Source organism: Panthera onca, chromosome F1 (genome assembly GCF_046562875.1).
Source record: "Panthera onca isolate mPanOnc1 chromosome F1, mPanOnc1 haplotype 2, whole genome shotgun sequence".
Taxonomy (NCBI): domain Eukaryota; kingdom Metazoa; phylum Chordata; class Mammalia; order Carnivora; family Felidae; genus Panthera; species Panthera onca.
The window spans coordinates 6,617,718-6,638,976 of record NC_138355.1 but is presented as its reverse complement, the minus strand read 5'-3'; the positions used below and the strand labels follow the sequence as shown (position 1 = coordinate 6,638,976).

The 21,259-nt window shown below is 38.9% G+C and overlaps 1 protein-coding gene across 3 annotated transcripts in view; it reads left to right on the top strand.

Annotated features, from left to right (window-relative positions):
* CNST (consortin, connexin sorting protein) overlaps nucleotides 1–21,259 on the top strand; it is a 117,034-nt gene that overhangs the window by 779 nt on the left and 94,996 nt on the right. The window lies entirely within an intron of this gene.

The window sequence follows — 21,259 nt, the reverse complement described above, 5'->3', positions numbered from 1 at the left end:
CAGTCTTTTTACCTCTTGGGCAGTGTTAGAAGACTCGATTCTTTGAGAGTGATTTCAGTGTTTAAGGATTATGCTCAGAAAGAGATTGGCCCGTCACTCTTTACACCAGGACAGGAAACCGCATCCAATCAACACCCTGTGAAAATATGTACAATCCTTTCTGCTTACTGTGCTCGCGGCGTAATTGAGCTTGTTATTTAAATGCACAAGAAAAAGGTTTCTGAGGAATGTATCACCTGGCGAATTGAAGTCTGAGGATTATACCCAGCTGATGAATCTCAAAATGGATAAAGAAATTGACAAGCAAATATGCCCCCCCCCTCCTTTTTTTGGATGATAAATTTGCTAGGACACTATAGAAAGTATCTGATCAGCTGTTGTGGAAGCCGTGGGGACTCGTTGATCTAAATTTCCTCAAATTCATTTTTTGTATTGACAGTTTTCTAGAAGTGATTCTTGCATGCTCTGAACACGGAAGGAAGCTTTCCCCACGATTCTTTAATGAGCTGTCACCTCCTCTATCCTTTTAAAGATATTTTCATAGATTCCGAAATACACTGGATTTTTTTCCCTTAAAAGTCCCGGAGGCCTGAATATTTTTAAATCAAATAAAGAAGAAAGATGTCATGATAGAGGAAGAAATGGTTCACTTCTAGAAATTGATTTTGAATTTTTCATGTTTAAAATACACTTAAAAAAATTGTGGTACAGGGGCGCCTGGGTGGCTCAGTCGGTTGAGCGCCGACTTCGGCTCAGGTCACGATCTCGCGGTCCGTGGGTTCGAGCCCCTGTGCTGACAGCTCGGAGCCCGGAGCCTGTTTCAGATTCTGTGTCTCCCTCTCTCTGACCCTCCCGCATTCATGCTCTGTCTCTCTCTGTCTCAAAAATGAATAAAAACGTTAAAAAAATTAAAAAAAAAATTGTGGTACAAAATATTTATTTTAAAATATGTTTTCTTATTTCATAAGATTTGTGGAACAAAGGTAGCCTGCTCAGCCCTAGAGAAGCTGTTTCTTATTTTGCTTTTCAGTCGTTTTGGGTTTTGGGGTTTTTTTTTGTTTGTTTGTTTGTTTGTTTTGGACAGGAGCATGAGGTTATGATAATTATTTCCCTTTTTATAATGCTAATGGTTGTTTGTGGTTGAAGGTGCTTCAATAATAAAGACACAATCTTACACATTTTATTTTTCTGAGGCCCTAGGTACTGGAAAGGAAATTTTAATTTGGAAAATGGAAAGGAAATGTTAATTTCCCTTTAAAGGTGTGCCTTACAATCAGCATTCAGATCTACTTTATTAGAAAAACATGATTTGCTTATTTCCCATCATAGTTTCTTCAGAGGTGTGGTTTTTGCGTCCTGTGCTATTTTTTCCCCTTTGAAGTAATCTTTCCTTAAAATGGTGTCAGGGCAAAGTGATTCTATTTTTATACTCTTAAGTTATTTTTGATAATATCAACTGATCGAGAAAATAACTGCTTTTTCTTTGGGCTTTTAACTGGCAGTTGTAATTGGGAAATGTCCAGTGATAGATACTCCTATTTGCTATCAGCACTAAGTCTGTAGGTCTGTAAGCAGTGCTGGAAGGGACGGCAGGTCTGTGACAATCCAGCTATAATGCAAGCCACATAAGCAATGTAAAGTTTTCTAGTCTCATTCACAAGGTAAAGAAACAAGTGAAATTAACTTTAATATATGTTACTTAAACCATACAGTTTCAAATGGAATGTTTGGAAAATTGAGAATGAGATATTTTACATTCTTTCGCTGGTGTTGATACTTAGAGTACATGTGAGTTCAGACTACCCACATTTCAAGCGCTCAGTAGCCACATGTAGCTGGCAAATGGCTAGGATCTTATTGGGCAGCTCGTAGCAACAGTATTGCTACATGATTTTTAGGATGTCTTCCTATCCTGAGAGTCTGGGGTAAATCCAATAGGGTAAGTTTAAAAATCCTTTTCTTAAAGTGCTGTGATAGTCAAACTAAGAAGCTTCTTTTCTTTTCTTTTCTTTTCTTTTCTTTTCTTTTCTTTTCTTTTCTTTTCTTTTCTTCTTTTCCCCAAACTGAGAAGTTTCTGTGCAGGAAGAAAGTTCCAAGAAGTCTCTTCCTCTTGGAGATGACTGTCTCCAAGTCATCTTAACCCTGAGTAGGATAAACAGGTGGACAAGTGCATGTTTGGTGGAGGTTGTAAGATGACTAGGGTGCTCAGTCATTTCCTGGGGTGTCATTGTTACAGTTATTTACATCTGCATGTCAACAATGTGTCGTCAAGATGCTTTGTGACTCTCTGTTTCCTTTACCTGTGTTACTAAGTAGGGAGAGCTTGAATGGGTATAAATGTGCTTCTCCGTATGATGGCATTTCTTGTCAAAGGAAAGAGAAAATCTTTTCAGCAAACTTCAGAAAGAAAGGGTATATTTTTTGGTTCAAAAATGCTAGGAGCCTGGTTACGAGCAAACAAGTAACTCATGTATGGTGGTTTAGATAAAGTTAGAAGGAAATACGGCACTTTTGATACAAAACTACGACATGCTGACTATGTACGAACTTTAAGTTGTTTTTGCAACAGGGATGGTGATTTGCATGGAACGATCTCTTGTTCAGAGCTATTAAAACCGAAGGATAACCCTGTTGGAAAACTAACCTTATGGCTAACTGACCTCAGTGGGATCAATAGGACCTATCATTGTTCTTCTCTTATATATTCTATTAAACTTCCCCAAATACTACTTTGCACTGTTTACATCTACATTTAATATTAAAATTCATTGTCAAAATTCATCTGGAGCCCTAATTAATATTTGGTGTAATCTAATATAAGAAATATGCCTCCTCCCCAACCCTTATGGTATAAAGAAATCTTAAATTACCTGTTCAGTAAGCAAAATCCCTCTAAAATCTAGTCATTATAGAGCTGTCACAGTGTTGGCATTGTGTGGAGTATTAAAAGATCAGAGACAGACCTGGGGAATACGTAATGATTGGATGTTGCTTGTTTCCTGAGACATACATAGATGCACGTTATAGCAGGAAAATACAGTGTTTTCATTTGTATCTAAATCTAGATGACTGTCTATTGGCACCATTTTCTTTGGATAAGAAAGAATATAGTTCCTACAAATTAGTCTTAGGTTTTTTTAATTTGAGGAAGAATAATTGAGTTTGGCAATTTTCATTTTTTAAAAAAGCTCTTAAATGATTTAAGTGGCCTCTCCAAGGATTATATTTTTATTCAGAAATTCTACACTCAGTGTATCTGTGTCTTGATACTGTTGTGAGCATTCTCTCCAGTTTAGGGCCCTGAAGATTCACACAAATACAGGCTTTTCTTTATCTAGGAATCATTCCCTTGGGGGAAATTATATTCCTTTTTACCGAGGGAATACTTTTGTTTTTCATGCATTTCAAATGATTTATTTATAGTATTCTTTGAAGAAATACATCAATAGTCAACTGCATCTCAATAAAATAAAAATAAAAGCCCTGTCCGAGCAATCTAAAAGACAAAAAAATGTAACACTTCTGAATCTTATGATAGCTTGAGATTTCCTACATTGTTTTAGTCACAGTTGGGAGATTGTGCCAACATGTCTGGAGATGGAAACTTTTTGCCATCACATCACTCCTCCCTGCCATCTCTTACTACTTCCTGTTTTCCATCATTAGCCATGTGGAAAGGAAAGATAGTACGTGTCTGTCAAAATACTGACACATTAAGTTTATTTTTCCTTTTGACCGTAGGAGGAATTGCTGGAGCAGTATGTGACAAATATTGTCACCTTTATTGACATTGGCCTTTTGACATTTGAAATGACGGTACCTACGAGATTTCAGGAATTAGCAATATCTTGTAACTGTCCTGTCTGTTAATGCTCCTAATTACTTAGCCTGTTTTTCCTGTAAGACCACTACCTAAGTAATTGCTGTTTTTTTCTATGTTCGCTGCATCTAGAAAACTCAGTGAATTAAGTGGCTGTGGGTTTCTAATTTGAATGAAGGCAAACTAACATTTTAAAGATCTTTTATATTACAGATTTTGAAATAAATAATTTCCTTAAAATATGTAAACTTTATGATAAAGTTAAGAATCGGGGCGCCTGGGTGGCTCAGTTGGTTAAGCGGCCGACTTCAGCTCAGGTCACTATCTCGTGGTCCATGAGTTCGAGCCCCGCGTCAGGCTCTGGGCTGATGGCTCAGAGCCTGGAGCCTGCTTCCGGTTCTGTGCCTCCCTCTCTCTCTGCCCCTCCCCCGTTCACGTTCTGTCTCTCTCTGTCTCAAAAATAAATTAAAAAAAAAACGTTAAAAAAAAAAAAAAAAGAATTATGTTGTTCCTGGGTCACTAGGATGTTGTTCTGGCTCAGTCGGTCAAGCGTCCGACTCCGGCTCAGGTCATGATCTCACGGTCCGTGGGTTCGAGCCCCACGTCGGGCTCTGTGCTGCCAGCTCGGAGCCTGGAGCCTGCTTCAGATTCTGTCTCCCTCTCTCTCTGCCCCTCCCCTTCTCACGATCGTCTCTCTCTGTCTCTCAAAAAAATAGCATTTAAAAAAAAAAAAAAAAAAAAGAATGATGTTGTTCCTGGGTATTTGAGAGCATACCACTGACTTTATTTTGTGCATGCATTGCTTTTTCCGCTGTTTTTCCCTTCTGCACATATTACCACTGTGCAGCTAAATCGTAAGAGTTTACAGATGAACTGAAAAACATTGCTTATGGCTTTTTTAATGAGAACTTATTTTTGTGACTATGTATTTTATTTACTGAAGCCCCCTAGTGGAGTTGTTTCTTCTGTACCTTATGAAACACCAAAGTTTACTTCAGTTTGTTTTTCCCCTGCTGGTGGAGCATGAAAACAGTTTACTTAGGTCTTCAAAGGACTCTTACCCACTAATCTGTGATTTCCTCCCTCAAATTCAGCTCAGATGAAAAGGGAAATGGAAGTTTGTAGAAACTATTCTGATCAGAAAGGAAAAGGCTGTCTGCCCATTTGTGACTTCTTCATCCAGATTCAGTCAGCAGGCTTTATTTTCTTCAACAGCTTATAATCACTTTCTTCCTTTTGCTCCAGTAGTTAAAAAATTGTTGTGGAGTTCTTTGCCATGCTGACAGAGTCATACGTAAAGCATCGTGGAAGCAATGTAAAGAGCCAGAATTAGAAACAAGGTTCTGTGACTTGCTTATTTGAATCGTATATGTTTTGTGACTGAGAAGAGAAAAAATGGTTTGTCTTCTTCGTCTCACATCTGAACTCAAGCTTAAAAATTGATTGCCTATGTCTTTATCAAGCAAAGCTCATATTTTCACTAGCCAAAGGACGATCTATTTCTTATTCACCCGAAATAAAAGAGTATGTAATCAGGAGGTAGTTTTTACTTATATCAAGTGACCTCTTATTTAATTATAATTTTGTAGATTTTGATGCCTACAGGCTTTTTGTCCTTTTTTAGCTGTATACCTGGGGATTCCCTAGTGAACTCCAACAGACTTTGACCTTTGTCAAAATGGCTTGCCTTCGCTGACAAGTTCCAAGAGTATACATACCTACATGTGCAAAAAGCTTATAAGCAAAAATTCTGCTCCAGAAACACTTATCAAGACTGAGGAAACACTTATCAATATTGAGGAAACAAATATTCTAAGAATGTCTGTCTTACAACTAAAGCCTCCGTGTACTTGTCCAGTACTTTGTATAAAACCGTGTACTTTGTGCAGCCTTTGCTGGAGAGTTTCCACTCTGTTCTAGCTCTTCAGAGTATGTGAGGTGGTATCCAGAATGCCACTACAGCATATCCTGCCTTACCTCACCTTTTGGTTTCTTTCTAGTCTTCTATCTTCTATGGAAAGTTCAAAAGTCGGAGCAGGTCATAGTCTGTTATAAACTTGAAGTGGGGGAGGAATACAAATGTTACTCCTTCCCTCTTGCCTCTCCTTCCTTCCCTATTACAAAAGTAGTAATGCTCCAAAGAGAAGAAAAGGTAGATAAATTTTAAGTTGAGGAAAATGCGGTTATTCAAAGATTCGTATTTTTTCTATAATTAAAGTTGAACAGAAGCTTTACTTTAGAGTCAGAATCCATCGATATCTCTCATCCTGCTGAAGATGTCTGATGGATTTGTCAGGAAGAAATTCTGAGTGCAAGTATACTTTGAGTGCACAGACCTAGGCTATACTAGAGTATATGTAATAGTACTGTCTCTTTTTATCATGTATGTTTTCATTAGGGAATACTTGCCACTGACATAAAACATCTCTGGGGAAAATCGTATGCTGCCAACAATCTTTTTTTTTTTTTATGTTTATTTATTTATTTTGAGAGAGTGAGAGCGAGCAGGGGAGGGGCAGAGAGAGAGGGAGAGAGAATCCCGAGCAAGCTCCATGCTATCAGTGCAGAGCCCAATGTAGGGCTTGAACTCACAAACCATGAGATCAGAGCCAAAATCAAGAGTCAGTTGCTTAACTGACTGAGCCACTCAGGCACCCCTCTGCCAACAATCTTCTAACCCAACATAAGGGATCCTTCTCTGGGACAAATTTTTTTCTCTATTGGTTTATCCTTTTATTAGAATTTGTTACCTAGAGTAAACTGCCTTGCTCTGGCATTTTTTCTTTTCCCAAAACCCCATCAAAATACATTCTCTTGAATAACTTAAATCATAGTCACTTTTACACCCGTCTCTCGTCCTGCCTTTCAGTTAACTTTCAGTATGCTCTAGATATAAATCAATATGTCACTGTTAGGTCAGACGGAATTACAGGAGTCTGCAGTCCTTGATGTGCTCGGACTGGGAAATGGAGGTGGGAGTGATTGACAGTAAAAAGGACCGGAAGTTAGGGCCACATAATGGGACGTTGGTAGTGGCATGTTGGAGATGCTGGGACTCATCTGAAGCGAAGAGATTGTTTGGGTGCCAGTAACAACATACGACTGGGATGATACTAGCTACGCTGACCGGACGGTGAGATGTCGCGGTGGAACTTTGAGACTTGGTGAGATAGTCATTCCACAAGTGTATCAAGCCACTGCTTTTGTTGTAAAACACAAAGTAATTGTTTTCAAATGAATGATCTGCCCCTTAGGTATGCAGGAAGCATTGAAAGGGCCATGTGAAACAATGAGAGCCTTAATTAAAAGTAAATACAGCAGCCTCAACTCATACTGAAATTTCCTAATAACTTTGGAAATGATAGAATTAGTGAGTTTTTACTTCTTGTTCAAAAGAAATATAGAAACTAAGCTAGAGAACTCCTGGCTTAGGTTTTGTAATTTAAAAATAGTGTTAAAATTGTGTTTGATGCTGTATGGATTATGTTCTTTATCTTAGTTGGGTTCATTCCTTAATTTTACTAATACCCATATGAACCTGCACATTACAGTATACATGTGTGTGTACACATTACAACATCCATACCCATTTTGGTGAATAATTTTGAAATATGGTGGCTTGTGAATGAATCCAAACCTAGCATTGGTTCCTATCAGTTTAATGGTTAATGTTTGAACCCATAGGTGATCAGTATTAATAGTAAGTACTGTGAGAAATGCAGTGGAAGTCAGCGTTTAAAACATTTGATGAAAAATGCAAGTCCCAAGAATGTATACATCTTTATGTATGTAGATTCATTTTAACTTTTTTAGAAAGTAAAGGAAAACTGCATGAAAAACTTTTTTGGTTAGTATAATTTATAATTAATTCAGTAAATACTGTGTAGAATTTTATTTTTTCATTTTAACAGAATTTCAAATGCCACCTTTTTGACTTAGGATTTGGTAAACATATAGGGGCAAATTCTGTAACCATTCAGATGAGTTTATTTCTAAGATCTGTAATATTCCTCCATAGAGATCTATACTTTGTGCCCTTGAAAACTGGCTTTGTAGAAACTCCTGTTTCTCAAGGTTACTGGCAAATATATAAGGCAACTCTTTGATGGTTCTCAAACAGAGCAAATGAAGCAATGACTTACTTCTGAGACGATGGATAAACACACGTTCCAAAATTTACACGAGATAGTACATGTCAAAGTGTTTAACCTCCACAGTGTTTAACCTACAGAAAGCACTTAGTAAATGGTGTGTTTTAAATCTGCTAAACTTGTGTGATACTCTTGTATTTACTTATATTATTTTCTTTTGAAAGAAATGAACAATATTAATATTTAGATTACTGCTAGCATTCCTGGTGATTTTTTTAAAAATGTGTGTTCTTTATTCAACTTTAAAAAAATTTTATTTAGTATAAAAATATATCTTTATGCAAAATACAGAAGAGTGCCAAAGAGAAAAAAAAATCACTCGTACTGTCATTGACCAAGGAAATGAAGTGTTGGGACACCTGGGTGGCCCAGTCGGTGGAGTGTCCGACTTCGGCTCAGGTCATGATCTCACAGTTCGTGGGTTCAAGCCCCACGTCAGGCTCTGTGCTGACAGCTCAGAGCCTGGAGCCTGCTTCAGATTCTGTGTCTTCCCCCTCTCTCTGCCCCACCCCCCACTTGCACTCTGTCTCTCTCTAAAAATAAATAAACCTTAAAAAAATTATAAAAAAACTATTCTTGCTACACGTAAAATTGTTTTCTCTAAGTTGTGCCAATTTACATTCAATTTGAACATGTGCCAGTGTGTATTTCATTGAACCCTTACCAGTATTACATACCTTGTTTTTAAAAAGCCTTGTTAATTTTAGAGGTAAATAAGTTGTCCATTGTAGCCAGGAAAAGGTTTCATAAAAGGCTAGTGGGAAATAAAGTTAGAAGGTTGCCGAGAGACTGGGAGAAAGGCTTTGGAGTTGGGATTTGAGCTGGAACAGGGCCGTGTGAGCAGACAAGACACCTGGAGTCAGCCTCCAGCCACTTCTCACGCCTTTCCCATCCAGCCAAGCTTTCGTCGTTTCCTCTGCAAACTCTGTAGTCTGTGTCTGCATCGAAGTGCCTGTCCCATCCCACCTGTCCTTCGTGTCCATCTGTCTAATATTTTGGCTCACCCTTCGTCTTCTCCGTGTCTTTTCCTACCCGGCTGCCTGTCCAGCTAAAACAGCAGAGCAGAGCAGAGTGTGTTCTCTGTGGATGGGCTCACTTGAGGAAGAAGGTGGCAAGCTTAGTTATTACCAAATTTACCAGATAAATCAGCCTGCCTGCCCACAGGTGGATAAAGGAGTACACCAGGAATGGGGGCAGTTTCTTTATTAACACCACTCTCGGTTTTTGTATCAACCCTGTCACATTCTTAGTAATTAAACTAGCGTATGTTCAAGACTTTTTAAAGTTTTTTCTGAGTATAAAAGTAACAACAATGGTTCGCCTGGGTGGCCCTGTCAGTTGAGCATCCGACTCTTGATTTCGGCTCAGGTCATGATCTCATGGTTCGTGGATCATGGTTCATCCATGGCTCATAGATCATGAGATCAAGCCACCTGTCGGGCTCTGCACTGACAACACAGAGCCTGCGTGGGCTTCTCTGTATCTCCCTCTCTCTCTGCCCCTTCCCTTGTTCACTCTCTCCCTCACCCTGTCTCAAAATAAATAAACATAAAAAAAAAAGTAATGCAACTTATAAATCCATGAAAAGACAAATAATCAATTTAAAAGTGGGCAAAATACCTCAACAGACATCTCTCCAAAAAAGATACACAGGTGGCCAAAAAACACATGAAAAGATGCTTAACATCATTAGCTATCAGGGAAATGCAAATCAAAACCACAATGAGATGTCACTTTGTACCTCGAAATAAAGAGATTGGAACCCTTATACATTGCTGGTGGGAATGTAAAATGGTATGACAAGTGCGGAAAATGTGGTGTCTCAAAAACGTAAACATCAAATTAGCATATGACCCAGCAATTCCACTTCTCAGTGTATACTGAGAAGAACTGAAAGCAGGTGTTCAAAAAAGAAAACAACAACAACAAAAACCCAACCAAACTTGTATATGAATGATTATAGCAGCATTACTTATAATAGCCAAAAAGTAGAAACAACTCCAATGTCCATCAGCTGATGAATGGATGAAATGTAGAATGTTGAAACAATGGAATTTTTTTTGGCCGTGGAAGAAATGAAGTATTGGTAGTATGTTACCACGTGGATGTACCTTGAAAACATCACACTAAACAGAAGAAGCCAGTCATAAAAGACCCCATACTGTATGATAACATTTATGTGAAATATTTAGAATAGGCAAATCCATAGAGACACAAAGTAGATGGAAGGTTGCCTGAAGTTGGGGCAGAGGGACTTGAGAGACTGGAAAGTGACTTCTAATAGATACATGGGTATGAGAGTGGGGAGGTTCTGAGCTGATGCCGTACTCCAAAATGCGTTGTGACATAGTTGCACAACTTTGTGAATACATTGAAAACCGTTGAGTTGTGCATTCTAAATGTGTAAAATGCATGGTCTGTGAATTATTTCCCAATAAAGCTATGATTTTTAAAAACTCAATTGGAAAAAAAATGCAGATTTATCACAGAAGATGTATAAAATACAGAGAAGTGCAAAAAGGAAAAAAAAGTAATATATTAGAATATTCATTTTGATAAGCTGTAAGAAAATAGTACAAAGTAATTCACGGTCATCACAATTGATAGTGTATCAAATGATGATCAGAAATCTAATTTTTACAGAGCAGCATGATAGAAAATTAATGCTATTTTAATTTTATTGGTGTTTTAAGCACTTTTATTTTTAGATTTGTTTTGGTTTAATAGTTGTACTGGAGTTAAAAGCACATAAAAATTCTGTTTTTACATCTTTACGTGGGATTCTAAGTAAAAACCATATGTCAGTGCTTAAGGACTATCATAATTTTTTTTTTTTTAAGCCATTCAAGAAAACCAGTGGTATGAATAGTTAGAATTTAAAGAGCCCATGATGGTTTTATTGCTGAGGAAATTAAAGCTCAGAGAGGTGTCTTGCAAATCTTTTCACACAAGTTGTTAACAGGGCTCACATTAGAATGTAGATTTCACTATTAGCAGCCCAGCGTTTTTTCTGCTTTATCACTTCTTTCTTCTGACTCAGTAGTTTCTACTGGCTTGTCCCTTACTGTTTCTTGTGCGTGTGCTTTCTCTCCTCAAATAGAGTAGTCTCGGACACAGGTTATACCTCTTAATTCTTTGATTAAAGACAGTTCAGCTTAGTAAATATGAAGATCTAACTAATGGGCTTTATGAAATGATTCATGGGACACTTGGCTGGCTCATTCAGTGGAACATGCGATTCCTGATCTCAGGATGGTGAGTTCGAGCCCCACGTTGGATGTAGAGATGACTTAATAAAATTTTAAAGAAAACCAAAAAAATAAAGAAACCGATTCATGAATCTGGCAGCATCCCACCTAGCAAGTAGGGGGAGCTCCAAAGGGCAACAAAGGGGAAAGGTTTTAAAAGGCAGGAGAAGGAAGTCATGAACAGAAAAAAAGGATTATTTCAGATGAGGTCACCTTTTTTCTGGGACAGAAGGGTCTTGTCAGTGGATTACCTCATCTTCCTCTGGGGGATGGAGAGGGTCCATGGGACAGATTGCCCACTTAAGACTGCATTTCTGGGGAAGGTTGGAACGGCAGTCAGGTTAGGTTATTAAGCCCCAGTGTGGGGACTTGGCCCAAGTGACACCATTTTGGGCCTGTGGTTTTCTTTTCAAAGAATTGTTGTTTTTCCCCCCACCATGTTATTCCCTCCCTTCTACTTTTATCTCCTCATGCTAATTCTCTTTGTAGACGCTCTAACAATTCTCTGGGCTCAGGTGATTCTGAAACTCAGTAGTCTGGGTGATACCCTGTACTCCATCCACTATTGTATACCTATTATTCAAATCCTCAAACTCTATCTCCATTTTGACTTAGACCTCTGAGCTCACTCTATTATTTTATACTCTTTCACCTTTGAACTTTTAGGACAATCCAGGGGTGCCTGGATGGCCCAGTCAGTTGGGCATCTGACTTTGGCTCAGGTCATGATCTTGCGGTTCATGGGTTCAAGCCCTGTGTCGGGCTCTGTGCTGACAGCTCAGAGCCTGGAGCCTCCTTCGGATTCTGTGTCTCCCTCTCTTTCTGCCCCTCTTCTGCTCATGCTCTGTGTCTCTCAAAAATAAATAAACCTTTTTTTTTTAAATTAAAATAAATAAATAAATAAAAACTTTAAGGACAGTCCTGTTGATGAAATCATGTCTTAATTTCAGTATGGGCGACCATAATTCTTTATTTTCATTTTGCCTTTTAAATGGGCATGGAATGACCTTTTATGGTTTTCTCTAGTGGAGAAATCCAGTCAAGAATGTGAGAAGGTGAACCTTTCTAGTAAAATTGTAGTTGAAGAGAAAGAACAGAAAGCCAGTTTAAAATAAATTTGATGTTGGTCTCATTCCATCTGTCTCATTTCTATCTTTAAAACAGTTCTTCTGTATTTTCTTTGAATATTTAACCTTTATTCTTTCATTTGTGTAGCATGAGCAGCAAGGATTTATAATTACAAAGTCAGAACTTCCCAGGTCAGAAAATAGAGTAGTCCCATTTAATTTTTTTGCCTTTTTTTAAATTTTTTTAATTTTTATTTTATTTTTTTTTCTTTACCAATTCATGCTTCTTTTTTTGGAATTTGCTGACTTGTTCTTATCATATTTAGTCTTTCAGAGACAAAAATACTCTTGGAGTTTCTCCTCTATTTCTATTTCCTACCAGATAATATTTGTGGGTTTTTATTGTACAGTAAATTTTAAATATCGTCTTATATGATGTAACCACTTTTTCTAAACTGATTTCCTTCGGTAAGAGGTGGTGAAAGAGAAACTCGTTCAGGGTTTTAATTCAGTTAAGCCAACATTTGTCCACACCTGCCGCATGCCTCAGGAGTGCAGTGGTAAGGGTCACACAAAAAGTGGCACTTTCTCTTGCTTCAGACACTTGAATTCCACTTGGAATAATCTCCATGCATGAAATAACTCGTGAAAAATCCTGAAGCAACAAATACGCAAACACAGGACAGTATCCACCGGATACTTTAAAAACTACGGTATTTATTGCATTTTAAAAAGTAAGTTTTTGAAAATGCCATAACATAGAATCTGTATTACCTATCATCTCAAACCACAACTGGGCTTTTCTAAGGCCAGGTAATAAAATAAAGACTCTCACAGTTTCCTCCCCCTCCTCCTAACTTGTCCAGCTGCTTCCCCCTCAGGGCCTTCCTCCGATTGTACCTTCTCTGTGGCCATCAGAGACAACACAGAGCCCCTCAGCCCAGGTTCGAGCCCCAATTCCGATAGCTGTTTGGCCTGGGATGAGTTGCTTAACCTGTCAGTGCCTGGGTTTGCTTCCCATAAATTGGAGGTGCTGATAATAACCGCCCAATAGAATTGTTGTAGAATATGAGGAAGTATATGCATGGCCCAGAGTGAACGCTGTATAAGCATTTGCTTTTATTCTCAGACTCCATCATGATGGTTATTCCCAACAACAGACAAACATCCTATGACGTCATGTGTTTGAACCTAAAGATTTTTTGGAATTTTGTATTGTTTTTATTCTGCTCTGTAACATCTCTTTTAACATAAAAATAGTGTCTGCCCTCCCACCCTCAATTTTTGGAGTGAATTGGTGTTACCAGAAAAGGCACAATAATCATCCTTTGACTTTGCAGATCCTTTTTGTTTATTTATTTATTTTGAGAGAGAGAGTGCAAGCAGGGGAGGGGGAGAGGGAGAGAGGGTGAGAGTCCCAAGCAGGCTCCGGGCTGTCAGGGCAGAGCCCAGACAATAGGGCTCAGTCTTGCAAACCATGTTGTCATGACCTGAGCTGAAATCAAGAGTCAGATGCTCAACCGACTGAACCACCCAGGCGCCCCAACTTTGCAGATCCTTGATCAGCTTTTACTGTTTCCTCTTTAATTTTTCTTCTTCTTCCTTTTTTTTTTTTTTTTAAGAGAGAGAGAGAGAGAAGCAGGGCTCACCCGAAGCAGGTCTTGTGCTCATTCAACACAGGGCTCAAACTCACGAACCTTGAGATCATGACCTGAGCTGAAGTCAGATGCTTAACCAACTGAGCCACCCAGGCACCCCTTTCCTCTTTACTTTTTCTATTAAATATTCGTTAATCATGCCTTGCTGCCTACCATGTTCTGTACCTGTGCTCTCCACCAGCTTACAAGTTCTTCTCAAGGAGGGATTCCATCCTGTTGGTGGTGTTGACAAATACAATTATTGAACACAGTGTGTTCAGTCTTGGTATCACTAAAAAATTCATTTTCACAGTCAACAAGACTGGCATTTTAATGTAATAATTTAAATATAAAGCACGACTATAAGTACCACTCAACATTGTCTCTACTCTTAGTAATCTGCCAAATACTTGATTATTCTCAGGATTTCCCATAATAGACGTCCACACTGGAGGAGAATATTCATTCAACAGACAGTCCTTGAGTGACTGTTCTGTATTTAGCACTAGCCTAGGCACTAGGAAGAAGTTCCAGGAAGTGGCAGTGTATGGTAATTAACAGTGCACACTCCAAATTCACAGAGATCTGGGTTCATATCTCAGCTACTTACTTGCTACATAAGCTTGAGCAAATTATGTCTCTGTTTCCTCATCTGTAAGGTGAGAAAATAGTTTCTATGAGAATGGAATGAAATAAGATGTGACGTGTTTGCACAGTACCTGGCATTCATTAAATGTTCCATAAATATTGTGTATGATCAAAAGCACTTTTAGGAGAACAGGGTGGGGGCAGTTACCCAGTGGGCTTGAATTTTAACTGCCACATGGGGATGGAAAAGGAGGCCGTTAAGACTGAGCCAAGGAACCCAAATAGGGCATTGGAGCTGAGAGCTTCATATACAGCCAGGACCCTTGAAGATCTCTGTTCTCAAAAGAGATGGTGGGGCGCCTGGGTGGCTCAGCAGGTTAAGCGTCCAGCTTCGGCTCAGGTCATGATCTTGCAGTCCTTGAGTTTGAGCCCCGCGTCAGGCTCTATGCTGATGGCTCAGAGCCTGGAGCCTGCTTCAGATTCTGTGTCTCCTCTGTCTGCCCCTCCCCTGCTTGGGTGTGCAAGCTCGCTCGCTCACTCTCTCTCTCTCAAGAATAAATAACCATTAAAAAAAAAAAATGGAAAAGTGATGGATTGGAAGGTGGGGGTAGTAATCTGCCTAGTAGCAAAGAGATATGTTTTTCTGTTTCCGCTTTGACATTATGTGGAAGAGAGAGGCTTCCCTGAGACATTGTAACCATAGGTCTATTAACCCTGAGGTTTGGGGTTCATAAGAATGTTTTCTTCAGCTGAGAATTAATATAAAAACTGGCCCTGGCTGGTAACACAACCCGGGATACCTGGAGAAAGCAACCTGGAAAGAGTGATCCTTAATCAGCCTTTACAAAACTCCCACCAATGAAGCCCCTCACTGCAGAGGAACTCATTGTGGAAAATTACAAAATCACCATGCGTTAAGAGTCGACAGAAACAGCAAACAACAATTCAGACTCCTAAGAATCTAAAAGAATGAGCATTTTTTGACTTTAAAAGAATGGGGGATAAAAAATATGGAAAATGGCTGTATTAAAAGTTAATGACATTATTTTTAATGTTTATTTTTGAGAAAGAGAGCATGAGTGGTGGAGAGAGAGAGAATCCCAAGCAGGCTCCACTCTGTCAGCACAGAGCCTGATGCAGGGCTCGATCTCAGGAACCATGAGATCATGACCTGAGCCAAAATCAAGAGTCAGATGCTTATCTGACTGAGCCACCCAGGCACTCCAAAGACATTTTAAGTAGTACTGTATATATGACTTCTAGAAATAAAAGATAGTCACAGAAGTAAGCTGATGGGACAAATTAAGCAGCAAATCATGCACAGTTAAAGACAGAAGTACTTAGCTGAATACTGTGCATTTTGATTATGAATTCAAGCCCCCAATTACAGTACAAAAATACAAAGAAACTATAAAAGACAGGCTAAGTAATGTGGATCACAGAGTAAGAAAATTTAATGTACATCTAGCAGGAGTTACAGAGGGAGAGAGTAACGTCAGTGGGGAAGAGACAGCCTAAGGATATACCAACATTGATGAAACACAGACACTGGGAATCGGAAATCATGCAGAGTCCTAAGCAGAGTAAATAAAGGTAAATTTCCACTTGGAATACATGGCGAGAAATGTCTCTTACCAGGCAGTTGACTTTTTAATTGGAGCACAGAATTTTATGACTGTCTCAGCACACAGGGACTATTTACCAGAGCAGTCTTAATTTATCTTTATGGACGGGGCACCTGGGTGCCTTGGTTGGCTGAGCCTCTGACTCTTGATTTGGGGCTCAGGTCATGATCCTAGGATCATGGGGTCAAGCCTCCCATTGGGCTCTGTGCTGAATGTGGCGTCTGCTTGGGATTCTCTCTCTCTCTCTCTCTCTCTCTCTCTCTCTCTCCCTCTCTCCCCCCTACCTCTCCCTCTTCCCTCCTCCCCTGCTCTCTCTAAAATTAAAAAAAAAAAATTATCTTTACAGATGGCCTTAGAAGTCGTCCATACATCACCTCATTTTATCCTTACAGCGAAGAAATCCAGGCTCCTAAAGGGGAGCTAATTTGAGGACAGTTACCTAGCTGAGATGTACAGGAGCTTTTTCAAGTGGAGGAGGGAAGGATTCCAAAATCAAAAGGTCGCTTCATTTTGCTCTATTCTGCCTCTATTAAGATGTAATATCACCAGTTGCCTGTTTTATTGATGCTTTCCTTACATTAAAAAAAATAACCACTTGGGGGTACCTGGGTGGCTCAGTTGGTTAAGCATCCAACTTCAGCTCAGGTCATGATCTTGCGGTTTGTGGGTTTGAGCCCCACGTCCGGCTCTGTGCTGACAACTCAGAGCTTGGAGGCTGCTTCAGATTCTGTGTCTCCCTCTCTCTCTCTGCCCCTTCCCTGCTTGCACTCTGTCTCTCTCTCTCTCTCTCAAAAATAAATATTAAAAAATAATAAAAGCTGCTTACCTTTTGAGGCCTGAATGTGGATTTCATTCTTGACATGTAAAAAATGAAGCCTTTTGCAGAATTTAAAGTATGTTCATCAGAAAATAAATGAATGCATAAAAATATTGAAGTCTGTTTCTGAGCAAACTAAAACTAATCCCTTAACATTTTATCACAATCAGCAGGACATTATTTTGCCATTTACCAGCATGCCTTCTTTTTTTTTTTTTTACACATACCTTAGTTTAAAGGACAAAAAGTTAGGAACAAGTTGTTCTCTGACTTGCAAAGACTAATTCAAGAGGACCCAAAGCCCAATTTTCAAACATATTTCTCTTTCCAAATGGATTCTATTAACTGTTACGATACTTTGCATGGAATAGACCTTTCAATATTTGATTGACTCCATACCAAAAGGAGCTGGGTTTTTTTCAGTCCCTCTTTTACTGTTCCTAATTGAATTACTATTTTCTAAAAATTGAGTATATTATATATAGGTTTAATTGGTGTCTTTCTGAAGATATCTTCATAGCATTGAAACTATTTTTGGTTCGGGGCACCTGTATGGCTCAATCGGTTGAGCATCCGACTATGGCTCAGGTCATGATCTCACTGTTCATGAATTCAGTTCATGAGTTAGAGCCCTGCATCAGGCTCTCTGCTGTCAGCACGGGGTCCGCTTCGGATCCTCTCTCTCTCTCTCCCTCTCTCTCTCCACCCACCCAAAATAAATAAATAGATAAATGAATAAACATTTAGAAAAAATTTTTAGTTCAAAATGCCCATTCACACCCCAGTGTTTCCCTGAGTAATTTGCCTTCAGGTGCTATTTCTGTCCTGTTTGGCCCCTGTGATTCTATGCTTTCATTCCTCAACCGGTTCCGTCCACAGATAAGGTAACAACCACATTGGCTAGATCTTCATCAGGGACTCCATATTGTATTCCCCATCACGGTTTCTCGGAGAACGGATCCTGGGGCCTTGTAAAGTATGTGGTTTAAATGTTCTCCCTTGTAGCTGTAAACTCGTTCACAGGAAGGCGACATCAAGCTGCAAATCACAGGGTAGAAAGCTCCCCCCGTACCACCCAGTTTTCCTTGTACATCATCTATGTCTGTGCCTTTTTTTCTAATGACACCTCCCCAACCAAATCCCCACACGCTTTTTTAAAACTCAATTTCTTTTGCCAAATTTCTGTCAGACCCTGTGAAGATTTTTTTTATATGGAAATAATTCAAGGAAGATTTTATATAATGAGAGTGGTTGTACTGTGTTAATACTTTTCTGAAGTTTTTACTGGAAATAGAACTTTCTGAGTGGAATATACTTACAAAGGAGTTGTGTGGGAAGATAAAAATTCCTTAAAATTAGATAGAGTTACTTAGCTATAGCTATGTTCAGGGTATGTACTTGAGAAATAATTTATTCTGAAATACTGCTGCCAATTAACAACAAATTGAATATTCTTGGAAAACATAGCTTATTCCTATAAACTTTAGGAGAAGATATAGGATGTACTTCAAAATGGATTCTTAATACTGAAGATGATGAATTAGACTTTGTCCTAATTGATGTAAAATAAAATACATGAAAAATAAAAGAATCCTTTTTTAAAGGTAGCCAGAAAAAAAAATTAAAGAGGTTTTGAGGGGTAATTCTTTTTAAAACTATTTATTTTGGGGGTGTGGAGAGAGAGAAAGAGAGAGAATGTGCATGGGAGAGGGGCAGAGAGAACCCAAGCAGGCTCTGTGCTGAGAGTGGGGCTCAAACCCACGAACCATGAGATCATGACCTAAGCTGAAAATCAAGAGTCAGACATTCAACCAACCGAGCCACCCAGGAACCCCTGGAGGGTAACTTTTTAAGATGGTTTCAGGCTTATAGAGAGGTTGCAAAAATAGCGTAAAGAATCCCCCTTTCCTTTACACAGATTCCCTGATGATTTCAAGCTTGCCCCTTGGCTTTATCATCGTGTTCTGTTCTCTGTGTGCACGTGTATATGTATGTACATATGTTTGTGTTACACATTTACACACATACACACAGACTTTTTTCTGAACCATCTCACAGTACATTGCAGGCATATCTTTTACTTCTAAATATATCGGAAGGTGAATTTTCTAAGAATCAGGACATTCTCTTATATAACGACAGTGCAGTTATCAAAGTCTGGAAATGTAATGTTGATGTAAGACTGTTACCTGTTTTGTAATCCATATGTAAATTTTGACAGTTTTTTAAAATTTTTCTTAATAAAAAAATATTTTTTAAAACGTTTATTTTTTGAGAGAGACAGAGCGTGAGCAGGGAAGGAGGCAGAGGGAAAGGGAGACACAGAATCCGAAGCAGGTTCCAGGCTCTGAGCTGTCAGCACAGAGCCCGACATGGGGCTCAAACTCACAGACTGTGAGATCGTGACCTGAGCTGAAGTCGAACGCTCAACTGACTGGGCCACTCAGGTGCCCCCCCCCCCCCCTCAATTTTTTAATGTTTATTTTTGTGACAGAGAGAGGGGCAAAGTTTGAGTGACAGAAGAGCAGAGAGAGAGGGAGACACAGAATCAGAAAGCAGGCTCCGGGCTCCAAGCTGTAAGCACAGATCCTGACACGGGCCTCAAACCCATGAACCATGAGATCATGACCTGAGCCGAAGTTGGACGCTTGACCTTCACCGACTGAGCCACCCAGGCACCCGACAGTTGCCTTGATAATACCCTTCGTGGTTTTTTTCCCCAGCCCAAGATCCAACACATCACACTGCATTCAGTTACTGTGTTTTCTTAGCCTCTTTTAATTTGGAATGTTTCCCTGTCTTTCTTCTTTGTTGATCTTGACAGTTTTGAGGACAGCAGTTATTTTGAAGAATGTCCCCAAATGACTGGATTTAGGCTATGCATCTTTTCAAGAATGACAGAGAAGTGGAATTATGTCCTTTTTCATGAATCACAATCAGGAGGCACGTATCAGTTTGTCCCATTTTTGATGATCTTAACTTTAATCATTTGTTCAAGGTGGAGTTTGTCAGATGAATCTTATACCCAGTTGTTTCGACATCCATTAATGATTCTTGCCTGAATTAGTTATTACTATGATGGTTGCAAAGAAGGTATTTTTTAGTAACCATCATCCTTTGAACATTTATTAGTTGGTATTCTATTGAAGAAAGGATTGTCTCTTCTTACCTATTTATCTGTTTATATTACCTATAAGCCCATGGATTCCTACCTTATCAGTGGATTGTAATCTATTACATTTTGCCCTTGGGAGCCCCTTCAGGCTGTTTCCATCATCCTTTTAACAGTTCCCCATCTTTCTGGATTTCTTCACTTTCTGGCACCACAAAGCATTCCAAGTTCATCTTGTACCTTCCTTTCCTCCCAGTCTTGGGACCAATCATTCTTCAAAAGATTAATGGTTCCTTTTAGTGGAGGACAGTCTTTAGAAATTAAGATCTGGGTGCTAGGTGTGTTCATTGGTACTGGGTCATTACTTCTAGAATTTTTCAGTGCACGAAGCTAGGAAATATATGTTTGTGTCTGCATATATTTATTTCTATATCTATCTTGAAAACCATGAGTTCAAGTGATCCCTTAAACTAAGATCCCAGGATTTATTCTAGTCTCCATTATTATGGAAGGTTTTTTTTTTTTTTGCTCTATGTTAATTATAAGTGTGGCTTTATTTAAAATTATTGAAGGTCACATACAAAGATAGCTCTTTAATAATTATTGTTAATGAGTTCTTTAATTAATTTATTTTTTAGATTAATTTTTTTAAAGATTTTATTAAGTAATCTCTACACCAAATGTGGGGCTCAAACCTACAACTCTGAGATCAAGAGTCGCATGCTCCACCAACTGAGCCAGCCAGGTGCCCCTGATTTTCTGGAATCTTAATAGTTGAGTGATTTCTTTAAAGTTTTTATTGGAATTCCAGTTAGTAAACACAGTGTTTGTTTCAGGTGTATGATACAGTGATGCAACAATTCCATACATCACCCAGTGTTCATCTCAAGGGTGCTCCTTAATTCCCATGACCTGTTTCACCCATCCCCTCACCCACTTCCCCTCTGGGGACCAGCAGTTTGTTCTCTAAGAGTCGATTCCTTGGTTTGCCCTGCTCTCTTTTTTCCCCCTTTGCTTGTTTGTTTTGTTTCTTAAATTCCACATATGACTGAAATCATATGGTATTTGTCTTTCTCTGACTGATTTCATTTAGCATAATATACTCTAGTTCTGTCTGTGTTGTTACAAATGGCAAGATTTCATTCTTTTTTATGGCCAAGTAATATTCTATTGTATACATACGCCACATCTAAT